The sequence below is a fragment of the Globicephala melas genome, chromosome 8 (genome assembly GCF_963455315.2).
Source record: "Globicephala melas chromosome 8, mGloMel1.2, whole genome shotgun sequence".
NCBI lineage: Eukaryota > Metazoa > Chordata > Mammalia > Artiodactyla > Delphinidae > Globicephala > Globicephala melas.
In genome coordinates, this window is record NC_083321.1 from 47,131,836 (window position 1) to 47,145,009 (window position 13,174).

Genomic DNA, 13,174 nt, shown 5'->3' on the forward strand with positions numbered 1-13,174 from the left:
CACAGGCTCCGGACGCGCAGGCTCAGCGGCCATGGCTCACGGGCTCAGCTGCTCCGTGGCATGTGGGATCTTCCCAGACCGGGGCACGAACCTGTGCCCCCTGCATCGGCAGGCAGACTCTCAACCACTGCACCACCAGGGAAGCCCTCCAAAGGTATTCTTAATTTGAAAATTCTATATTTAATTTGAACCAAGCAGACATCCATGTTAATGATACACTTAACTTTATAAATAGAAGTAAACGTTGGATTTTTATTTATTTACGGGAGCTTATCACTATAAAAGTGATAAAGTTAATGATAAATATCATTAAAATTTCCATCAAAAATGTTCCCCAAATTAATGGTTTGTTATTTATAGATTTATATCTGATTTAATTCAGGAAAACCAATATGCTCTAGCCATTAGTTTCTCATAGCCTCTTTCACCTCCTTGTTCCTCAGACTGCAGATGAGGGGGTTCAGCATGGGAACCACCACTATGTAGATTACAGATGCCACTTTGACCTGATCAGCTGAATAGCTCGATTTGGGCATTACGTAAACAAACAAAACTGTCCCGTGAAACAAAGTGACTGCAGTGTGGTGGGAAATGCAGGTAGAGAAGGCCTTCTTCCTCCCCTCAGTAGAGTGCATCTTCAGGATTGAGTGGAGGATGTAGCTGTAGGACACGATTATGGTTAATAGTGTGCTTATGAGGACTGATGCAGAAGAGATGGCAAGGAGATATTTCAGCAATAGAAACATGGCCACAAGAAAGCTTCAAGAGTGGGAAGAGGTCACAGGAAAAATGGTTCGTTTTATTTGGTCCTCAGAAGGAGAGATTCATCAAACAGCCTGTAAATGAAGAAGCATTTATGCATCCACCCAAGTAGGAGGCCTCCAACAGGAAGAAGCAGACCACTGGGGACATGTGGGTGGAGTAGAGCAGGCGAGAGCAAATGGACCCATAGTGATTGTAGGCAATGGTGGCCAGCAGGAAGCACTCTGTAGTCCCAAAGGTGACATCAGAGCCAAGCTGAGCTATACAGCCAGTGACTGGGATGGCAGTTCTCTCTCTTCAGAAACTCATCAGCATGATTGGTGTGACTGATGTGGAGTACCCAATGTCTACAAAGGCCAAATGGCTGAGGAAAAGGTACATAGGCATGGGAAGCTGTGGGCTACTTCGGATTAAGATGATTATGCTAATATTTCCCACTACGGTAACTGTATAAACTCCTAGAAAAATCTCAAAAAAGATGGCACATAGTGTGGGATTACCTGTTAATCCCAAAATAATGAACTCTGTCACTGTTGTATGGTTTGCAGTCTCCATCTGTTCATTTAACAGTGCCTACTGAAATCAGAGCCAGAGGAGACTAAATTGACTGAAATGAGCCCGCATTTATATACTAAACATAACCTAACTATAACCTTATCAATAAGTTAAATGGTAAATTTGCCTCACTTATAGAATACTTTGTGCATATAAATTTTCTTTTCAATTTCCATGAAAATATTGAAACTGAAGACTTGATTACCTTAGGACTCAGCTATTTTACTCCTTTTTATATACTCTTTATTTATTTTTACTTTATTTAAGCCAAAGCAAAGATTATGATTCCTCTGTTTGACAATTAGAAGATCCAACCCAGATAACACAGAAGAAGCTGTATAAATCTTACTCATGTGCATGGGCGATATGTAAAAGACTGTTTACAGCAGTATCGATTGTAGTAACATGAACTGTAAATAACCTACATTTTCAAAGAAAGACCAGCTCTTGATTTTCCAGCCCCATCCCAAATGTGCCTCTATTCAGTAATCTCTGCCTTAGTAAATGCTGTCTCCATTTATGCAACTGATTGGGCCAAAAAATACGATGTTGACTTTGACATCTCTTTCTTACTTGATCTTTTTCCTGGAATAAAAAATATCACATCCTTAGTTATAATATTTGATAGCGAGGGCAAGAAGGTGTCCATGTTCAAGATGGAAGGCAAATCGAATTTTTACTGTTTTAATGAGATTAAACTTCGTGGATATTTTGCAGAATCTTCCAGGACTTACCTTCTATACCATACCTTTTCATACTTACGGGATTGTATGAAACAATAAGAAGAGTCTGCATATTTTTATGGGCGAGGATTAAATGCAAAGTGAACTGAAATATTTTGGGACTTGGGTTAGTTACGTTTTGGTTTCTTCAGTTCTGTTAAGCAACTATATAGAAATAAGAAGTAGGGGCATATGATGAGGATGGGAGGAAGGGGTAGTTATGGAGGTAGGAATAGAGGTAGCCAGCAAGGAAAGGTAGGAAATTAGACTGAAAGAAAGATTAGTATTTCAGAATAATGCTCCCTTACTTCAAAATAGATCACATGATCAGGGGCAGGTGAGAATGTGTTAGTTACCTTCAGTCATCCCCATGACTCCTCTAATTTAAAGATCAACATATTCTTATGAATAATTTGTTTTTTCAAGAAACTCTATCTTAAAAATTAAGAAAACATACATACATACTGTCAGCAACCATGCACATTCTACTCAGTGTTACATGTGAATCATGACAATGGTATGTTATAGTATGAATGGTACTAGGATTATGTATATGAATTATCAAGTTCTGGCTTTTTTAACTAGACAAAGACCCAAACCTGAAACGAATTTTATATCTTTAAAGAAAATAGATGTATGAAACACACAAATGTTTTCAAAGTTGGATATGAGTACCAGCGTGGAAGGCAAAGTGACATGCAGAATACCATGGACTTCGAAGCCATGCAGACCTAGGATCAGTTTCTAGCTCTGCTTCTTGCTGTCTATGAAATCATAGGCAAGTTACAAGAAATGTTTGCTCTTCTTTTTCCTTACCTGTAAAAAGGAGATAATACATACCTCATGTGATTCTTGGGTTAAATTACATGATGTGGGTGATAACTCCAAGCACTGTTAACACAACAAATAAATGCTCAATTACTAATAGTTTGCTTGAAATAACCACTTGTAATTTCTGGTACATAGAAGAGAATCAAATATGTCTGTATCCGTAAAAATGAACAAGTATGCACTAGTGATACATCCACTGCAACACTAGTGATAGTCTCCAAGGAATTGTTGCTGTACAGCAAAGGCATATTTAAGTGAGGTTGGTGTCATTCAGGATAAGGCCCAAATCACCTATTTCACTTGTAATTACAAATTAATTACTTCACTTGTTTTGGAAAACTTCATTGAGAATCACTTGGGATAGAGAAATTACATGTGTACATCTACTGGGGCAGAGAAATAGCATGTAAACATGATTATGTAAAAGTGTATAAGTAAAATATTTTCTAAATACCCTCAGGTTCCATTAGTTTTTTTAGTTAAATGGAAAAAAGTAAAAATTTTGGTTTAATTAAATTGTAAAACATAACATTTTACTATCCTTGAAGTTGATTATTAGATCAACATGACTAATATGGTTGTGAAAATTTGTGGCATTTCTGAAATGTGGCTGTAGTCAGTGGTCCAGGTTTTCATATCACGTGTGTTTAGATTTGGGTTCGCTAGTACAATTTAGTTTACAAATAGGCATCTAATGGAATTGCAGTATTATTATCAACATTCTAAGTGACATACATTTTTTTAAATTGTATAAATTTTCCATATGTATTATAGAATTGTACTAGGACACTTCAGATACACACCGGGCTTGTTGGCTGTAAACATTTCTCACATACATGGCCTTCCCTCTCCCCAGTGACCTACCAACATGTATGCATTCTAATAAAACCATGAAGCTCACACTAGCATTTTTCTTATCACCCTGCCATACATAGCTGCCACGTTCACTAGCAGGTTGTCCAAGATACATGGCCACAGTTGATTCTGGGTGTGTTCTTAGACCATGGCCACATAGCAGAACACTCTCTAGGTTGAAGGTCAGGCTCCTTTGATTCTGGGCTTGAAGGAGCCTATAGATTAATAACCTTCAGAACAAAGTTAAGCCTGATAATCCACATAATGAGACTCTGACAGCTCAAAGACCTCAACTCCAACAAGTTAGGAAATGGACATGCTGCGAGGTTCCATCTCACGTGGAAAGACACAGCTTCTTTAGGCTTTAAGGAGACCCAACTGTGGCTGATGAGTGATACAACGAACATTCCAGATGACATCTGGGAGAATTAAATTCCCTTCACGCCTGCCCTCCTCCTAACATTTTGTTCACACCATTTTATTATTACCCATTATAGTTGAAGATCTTGCTCCTTCCCTGGAGTGAAGATGTAGTGTCCATGACAAATTATTCTGTATCCCTTTTTAAATGGTGCAATATTGGGAATATAGATGGCAGTAAATAGATGTTTGTTAAATTAGTGTTAAACAATTTTTAAAAAGTCTTTCTATGTATCAGACATTGTGTTATGACCTAAAGATAAATAGATACTCCCACATCTCTATCTTTACCCAACTACAAACCATTTTATAATTGTATTCATCACTCAACAACCCCTTCTAATGGAAGAGTAACTTCTAGTCACCTTTATGCTCTCAGGTTTAAATTTCACTGTTGAAACCTCCCCTGACACCGTAGACTAAGTCATATTCTCCTGGCGAACAATTTCAAAGAATCCTGAAATATGTTTTGCACTTACACACTTTTAATTATATAGGTACTGGAGCAAATAATTGCATTTGTCTTTTTTATCTACTATCCTACAACTCCCATGAGGGAGGGGGTCAAGTCTGCCTTGTTCAACAGTTTATTCTTAGAACATTGCAGAGTGCCTGGTACATAGCAGTACTAAATGAATGAATGGGTGAGTGAATAAATTAATGATCTTTTTCATGTTTATTCTGCTGTGGTAAGAATACTTAGCCTGAGGGACTTCGCTGGTGGTCCAGTGGTAAAGAATCTGCCTTCCAGGGGATGCAGGTTTGATCCCTGGTCAGGGAACTAAGATCTCACATGCCATGGGGCAACTAAGCCCGTGAGCCACAACTACTGAGCTCACATGCCTCAACTAGAGCCCACGTGCTGCAACTAACACACAGCGCAGCACAAAAATAAAATAAAATGTTTAAAGGAAAAAGAAGACTTTGCTTTAAAAAAAAAAACTTAGCATGAGATTTATCCTCTTAGTAGGTTTTTAAGTATATAGTACAGTATTGTTAACTATAGGTACAATGTTCTACAGCAGATCTCTAGAACTTACTCATCTTGCTTAATTCAAACTTTATGTGTATTGATTAGCTACTTCTCATTTCACTCCAACCTCAGCCCCTGGCAACCATCATTCCACTCTTGATTCTATGAACTTGACTTTTTTAGATATCTTATAAAGTAGAATCATGCAGTACGGTCCTTCTGTGACCAGCTTATTTCACTTAGCATAGTGTTCTCCAGGTTCATCTATATTGTCACATATTACAGAATTTCTTTCTTTTTTTAAGACTATAATATTCCATTGTATGTGTTTACCAAAATGTGTTTATCCATTTCTTTGTTGATGGACATTTACATTGCTTTCATATCTTGGCTAGTGATATGCTGCAGTGAACAAGGGAGTCCTAATATCTCTTTGAGATACTAATTTCAGTTCTTTTAGGTAAATATCTAGAGTTGGGATTAGTGAATTATATGGCAGTTCTATTTTTAATTATTTGAGGGACCTCCCTACAGTTTTCCATAACAACTGCACCATTTTGCCTTCCCAGCAAAACGGTACAAGAGCTTCCTCTTTCTCTACATTCTGGCCCACACTTGTCTTTTTTTTTTTTTTTTTTTTTGGTAATAGCCATCCAGACACATGTGAGGTGATATCTCGTTGTGGTTTTGATTTGCATTTACTTGCTGATTAGTGATGTTGAGCACCTTTTCATATCCCTGTTGGCCATTTCTGTGTATTCTTTCGGAAAAAGTCTATAGCTCATTTTTTAATCAAGTTATTAGTTTTTATGCTGTAGAGTTTTATGAGTTCCTTATATATTTTGGAAATTAACCCCTTATCAGATATATAGTTTGCAAATATTTTCTCCTAGTCTATAGTTGCCTTTTCACTCTGTTGATTATTTCCATGCTGTGCAGAAGCTTTTTAGTTCGATGCAGTCTCACGAGTCTATTTTTGTTTTTGTTGCCTGTGCTTTTGGTTTGGTATCAAAGAAATCATTGCCAAAACCAATGACATGAATCCTTTTCCCTATGTTTTCTTCCAGGAGTTTTACTCTTACAGTTTTAGGTCTTACGTTTAAGTCTTTAATCCATTTTGAGTTGATTTTTTTGTATAGTGTAAGATAATTGTCAATTTTATTCTCTAGGGATATCCAGTATTCCCAGTACTATTTATTGAAGAGACTATCCTTTGCCCACTGGGTATTCTTGAAGCCTTTGTCAAAAATTAGTTGACTGTATATGCATGCGTTTATTTTTGGTTCACTATTCTATTCATTGGTCTGTATTGTGTCTTTATGCCAGTACCATTACTGTTTTAATTACTGTAACTTTGTAATATATTTTGGAATCAGGAAGTGTGAGGACTACAGCTTTGTCCTTTTTTCTCAAGATTATTTTGGCTATTTGGGGTTCTTTGTGGTTCCATATGAATTTTAGAATTGTTTTTTCTATTTCTGTAAAAAATTCTGTTGGGACTTTGATACGGATGTATTGAATCTGCTTTGGGTAGAATGGATATTTTAGCAATATTAAGTCTTCCAACCCAAGAACACAGGATGTTTTAATGTTTGAGTCTTGTTTAATTTCTTTTACCAATATTTTGCAGTTTTCAGTATACACGTCTTTCATTTCCTTAGTTAAGTTTATTCCTAGGTATTTTCTTCTTTTTGGTATTATAGTAAATGAGATTGTTTCCTCATTTCCTTTTCAGATAGTTCACTGTTATTGTAGAGTAATGAAAATGATTTTTATGTGTTGATTTTGTATCTTGCAACTTTATTGAATTTGTTTATTAGTTCAAACAATTTTTTGATGGACTTTCCAGTTTTCTCTATATAAAATTATGTTGTCTGCAAACAGGGACAATTTTTCCTGATTTGTACACCTTTTTTTTTTTTTTTTTTTCTTGCCTAATTGCCCTGGCTAAGGACAAGCTTACTCTGAGATTTCCAGATATGGTCATTAGGATGATCATGAAGAAGATGACTCCTGTAGTGTCTTTGTATGGCTTTGCTATTGAGGTGATGCTGAACTTATAAAATGAGTTTGAAGGTGGTCACACTGCTTCTATTTTTGGAAGAGTTTAAGAAGAATTAGTATAATTCTTCTTTAAATGTGTGGTAGAATTCACCCATGAAGCCAAATTATCTTTGGCTTTTCTTTGTTGGAAGGTTCTTGATTACTGATTTAATCTCTTTATATGTCATTGGTCTGTTCAGGCTTTCTTTTTCTCTTTTTTCCCCCCGAATTTATTGAGATATTATCGACCTGTAACATAATTAACTTTAAGGAATACAATGTGATGTTTTGATGCACATATATATTGCAAAATGATTACCACAATATGGTTAATTAGCACCTCCCTCCCCGTACATAATTATCTTTTTGTGTGTGTATGTGATGAGAACATTTAAGATCTGCCTTTTTGACAACTTTCGAGTATATAATACAGTATTGTTTACTAAAGTCACTATGCTCCACATTAGATCCCCAGAACTTATTCATCTTATAGGTGGAAGTTTGTACCCTTTGACAAACATCTCACTGTTTCCCCACCCGCAGAGCCTGACAGCCTCTATTGTACCCTCTATTTCTATGATTTTGGATTTTTAAGATTCCACATATAAGTGAGAACATACAGTTCTCATACAGTGCCTTTCTCTGTCTGACTTATTTCACTTAGCTTAATGCCCTCAAAGTCCATCCATGTTGTCACATAAGGCAGGATAGCTTTTTTATGGCTGAGTAATATTCCATTGTGTTTGTGTGTGTATACATTATGATATATATGTGTATGTGTATATATATATATATATAATATTTTCTTTATCCATTCATCTGTTGATGGACACTTAGGTTATTTCCACGTCTTGGATATTGTGAATAATGCTGCAATAAACATGGGAGTGCATGTATCTCTTTGAGATGATGTTTTCATTTCCTTCAGGTATATATCCAGAAATGGGATTGCTAGATCATATGATAGTTCTATTTTAACTTTATTCTTGATTCAGTCTTGATAAGTTGTATGTTTCTAGCATTTATGTATTTTTTCTAGGTTATCCAATTTGTTCACACATAATTGTTTGTGTAATCCCTTATAATACTTTTTATTTCTGAGGCGTCCACTTTTTTTTAAATAAATTTATTTATTTTTGGCTGCATTGGGTCTTCGTTGCTGTGCACGGGCTTTCTCTAGTTCGGTGAGCGGGGCTACTCTTAGTTGCGGTGTGTGGGCTTCTCATTGCAGTGGCTTCTCTTGTTGTGGAGCACGGGCTCTAGGCGTGTGGGCTTCAGTAGTTGTGGCTTGTGGGCTCTAGAGCACAGGCTCAGTAGTTGTGGTGCACGGGCTTAGTTGCTCTGCTGCATGTGGGATCTTCCTGGACCAGGGATCAAACCCGTGTCCCCTGCATCGGCAGGCGGATTCTTAACCACTGCACCACCAGGGAAGTTTCTTCTTTCATTTATGATTTTATTTATTGAGCCCTCTTTTTTCCCTAGTCTAGCTATAGATTTCTCTATTTTGTTTATTTTTTAAAATACAACTCTTAATTTTGTAGATTTTTAAAATTACTTTTCTATTCTCTATTTCTGCTATGATCTTTATTTAATTAATTAATTTTTTTTGAGTTATGAGTTATGTTTTATTTGGGACAAAGTGAGGACTATGGCCCAGGAGACAGCATTTCAGATAGCTCTGAGAAACTGCTCCAAAGAGACTGGGGGGAAAGGTCAGTATATATGTGAATTTGGTGAAGGGGGAGTACATGCAATCAAGCACACATTTTTTTGCAGAAGGTTTCTGCTAGTCATGAGGAGCAGACGTCATCATGAAGGATTTTAGTGCTTTTCTAGTTATGAGGAGATATAAGAATTTGGCTCATAAAATCGACTCCTGAAAATATCTAACTATCTGAAGACCTGTTCACCCAGTTCTTTCCAGAGCACAGAGTGCCTCATTTCTCCTCTCCACCCTGAACTCCTTTCAGGGAGTATTGAAAGTCATCTGCTATGATTTTTATTTTTTCCTGCCTTCTGCTTGGGTTTAGTTTTTTCTTCTTTTTCTAGTTCCATGGGATGTAAAGTCAGGTTGTTTATTTTAAATTTTTCTTCTTTTTTAATGTGATATTTATCACTCTAAACTTCCTTTTTGGTACTGCTTCAGCTGCATATCCTAAGTTGCATTTCCCTTTTCATTTGTCTCAAGGTTTTTTTTTCACATCTTTATTGGAGTATAAATGCTTTACACTGTTCTGTTAGTTTCTCCTGTACAACAAAGTGAATCAGCTATATGTATGTATGTATGTGTGTGTGTGTGTATATATATATATATATATATATATATATATATATATCCCCATATCCCCTCCCTCATGAGCCTCCTCCCACCCTCCCTCTCCCATCCCTGTAGGTCGTCAGAAAGCATAAAGTTGATCTCCTTGTGCTATGCAGCAGCTTCCCACTAGCCATCTATTTTACATTGGGTAGTGTATATATGTCAATGCTACTCTCTCACTTCATCCCAGCTTCCCCTTACCCCGCTGTGCCCTCAAGTCCGTTCTCTGCGTCTGCATCTTTATGCCTGCCCAGCCACTAGGTTTGTCAGTACCGGTTTTTTTTAAATTCCATATATATGTGTTAGCATACAGTATTTGTCTTTCTCTTTCTGACTTACTTCACTCTGTATGACAAATTCTAGGTCCATCCACCTCACTACAAATAACTCAATTTCATTCCTTTTTATGGTTGAGTAATATTCCATTGCATATATGTGCCACATCTTCTTTATCCATTCATCTGTTGATGGACATTTAGGTTGCTTTTATGTCCTGGCTATTATAAATAGTGCTGCAATGAACATTGGGGTGCATGTATCTTTTTGAATTATGGTTTTCTCAGGGTATATGCTCAGTAGTGGGATTGCTGGGTCATATGGTAGTTCTATTTGTAGTTTTTTAAGGAACCTCCATACTGTTCTCCACAGTGGCTGTATCAATTTACATTCCCACCAACAGTGCAGGAGGGTTCTCTTTTCTCCACACTCTCTCCAGCATTTATTTGTAGATTTTTTGATGATGGCCATTCTGACTGGTGTGAGGTGATACCTCGTTGTGGATTTGATATGCATTTCTCTAATGATTAGTGATGTTGAGCATCTTTTCATGTGCCTCTTGGCCATCTATATGTCTTCTTTGGAGAAATGTCTATTTAGGTCTTCCTACCATTTTTGGATTGGATTGTTTGTTTTTTTGATATTGAGCTGCATGAACTGCTTTTGTATTTTGGAGATTAATCCTCTGTCAGTTGCTTCATTTGCAGATATTTTCTCCCATTCTGAGGGTTGTCTTTTTGTCTTGTTCATGGTTTCCTTTGCTATGCAAAAGCTTTTAAGTTACATTAGGTCCCATTTGTTTATTTTTGTTTCTATTTCCCTTACTCTAGGAGGTGGATCAAAAAGGATCTTGCTGTGTTTTATGTCATAGAGTGTTCTGTCTATGTCTTCCTCTAAGAGTTTTATAGTGTCTGGCCTTACATTTAGGTCTTAAATCCATTTTGAGTTTATTTTTGTGTATGGTGTTAGGGAGTGTTCTAATTTCATTCTTTTACATGTAGCTGTCCAGTTTTCCCAGCACCACACCACTATCCTGTTATTGAAGAGGCTGTATTTTCTCCGTTGTATACTCTTGCCTCCTTTATCAAAGGTGACCATATGTGCGTGGGTTTATCTTAGGGCTTTCTATCCTGTTCCATTGATCTATATTTTTGTGCCAGTACCATACTGTCTTGATTACTGTAGCTTTGTAGTATAGTCTGAAGTCAGGGAGCCTGATTCCTCCATCTCTGTTTTTCTTTTTTAAGAGTGCTTTGGCTATTCGGGGTCTTTTGTGTTTCCATACAAATTGCAAAATTTCTTGTTCTAGTTCTGTGAAAAATGCCATGGGTAATTTGACAGGGATTGCATTGAGCCTGTAGATTGCTTTGGGTAGTATAGTCATTTTCACAATACTGATTCTTCCAATCCAGGAGCATGGTATATCTCTCCATCTGTTTATGTTATCTTTGATTTCTTTCACCAGTATTTTATAGTTTTCTGAGTACAGGTCTTTTCCCTCCTTAGGTAGGTTTATTCCTAGGTATTTATTCTTTTTGTTGTGATGGTAAATGGGATTGTTTCCTTCATTTCTCTTTCTGATCTTTTGTTGGTAGTGTATAAGAATGCAAGAGATTTCTGTGCATTAATTTTGTATCCTGCAACCTTACTAAATTCATTGATTAGTTCTAGTAGTTTTCTGGTGATATCTTTAGGATTTTCTATGTATAGTATAATGTCATTGTCAAACAGTGACAGTTTTACTTGTTTTCCTATTTGTATTCCTTTTATTTCTTTTTTGTCTCAGATTGCCATGGCTAGGACTTCCAATACTATGTTGAATAATAGTGGCAAGAGTGGACATCCTTGTCTTGTTCCTGATCTTAGAGGAAATGCTTTCAGTTTTTCACCATTGAGAGTGATGTTTGCTGTGGGTTTGTCATATATTTCTTTTATTATGTTGAAGTAGGTTCCCTCTATGCTCACTTACTGGAGAGTTTTTATCATAAATGCGTGTTGAATTTTGTCAGAAGCTTTTTCTGCATCTGTTGAGATGATCATATGGTTTTTATTCTTTAATTTGTTAATATGGTGTATCACATTGATTGTTTTGTGTATATTGAAGAATCATTGCATCCCTGGGATAAATCCTACTTGATCATGGTGTATGATCCTTTTAATGTGTTGTTGGATTCTGTTTGTTAGTATTCTGTTGAGGATTTTTGCATCTATATTCATGAGTGATATTGGTCTGTAATTTTATTTTTTTGTAGTATCTCCGAGGAGGGAGATAGGAGGGAGGCTCCGAGGGCAGAGGATTAGGCTTGGGAGCCCAACAGGCTCCCCGGTGCCTAAGTGGACAGGGAACGCGCTGGCCACTTTCCCTCGCATTCCTCTGTGCCCCACCCCTGGGTCTCCCCCATCCCCCCTGGACCCCTAACCATAGGTGTGTCCCAGTGGGTGTAGGAACTCCTCCCCTCCCCCAGCGCCCCTCAGGGCTGCTGGTCCCAGAGGTCTGGCCTTTAGTTTTGCTCCCAGATCCCTCCCTCCCACTCCCTCAGGACCCACATGCCTGGAGTGGGCCTTGGTGGGCAGAGGATCAGATCTGGGATCTTGGCAGGCTCCTGGGGGCCCAAGTGGTCAGGGGAAACTTGGCCACACTCCCTTTTAATCCTCTGCCCCCCCAGTGGTCCCCCAATTTCCCCCTTCGGGTGTGGGATCCCTTCCCCTCCTCCAACTGCCCCTCAGGGGCACCAGTCCCCTCCCGCCTCCACTTTTCCTCCCTTTTCCCCCTAACACCCCACGTCCTACCTGGTCACTGGCGTTTCCTCCCGTCCCCTTAGGTGTCCGTGGTTCGTCACCGGTGCCTGGTAGGTGCCCTAGTTGTGTGGAGACGTGAATTCTGTGTCCTCCTAGTTCACCATCTTGACCTCAAGATATTTTTATATTTTCTTTTGATACCCTCTTTGACTCAGTGGTTGTTCAACAGTGTGTTATTTCATTTCTATGTATTTGTGAGTTTTCCCCTTTTCTTGCTGTCATTGATTTCAAGTTTCATTCCACTGTGGTTGGAAAATATACTTAGTATAATTTCGATTTTCTTAAATTTGTTAAAACTTTTTGTGACCTAATACGTGATCATTCCTGAAGCATATTCCGTCTGCTTGAGAAGAATGTGTTTTCTTCTGCTGTTGGATGAAAAGTCCTGTATGTGTCTGTTAGGCCCATTTGGTCTATAGTATTGTTCAAATACACTGTTTCTTATTGATCTTCTGTCAAGATGTTCTATCCATTATTGAAATTGAAGTATTTAAAAATACTATGATTGTATTGTTGTCAATTTCTTCTTTCAGATTTATCAATATTTGTTTCATATAATTAGGTGTTTTGATGTTGAGTTCATATATATTTATAATTGTTATATTTTCCCGTTGAAGTGAT

General features: G+C 37.5%; 1 pseudogene; it reads right to left on the reverse strand.

Moving 5' to 3' along the window:
• Positions 1-378: 378 nt before the first annotated feature.
• LOC115839434 (olfactory receptor 5P4-like) lies at positions 379-1,317 on the reverse strand (annotated as a pseudogene).
• Between the last annotated feature and the right edge of the window lie 11,857 nt (positions 1,318-13,174).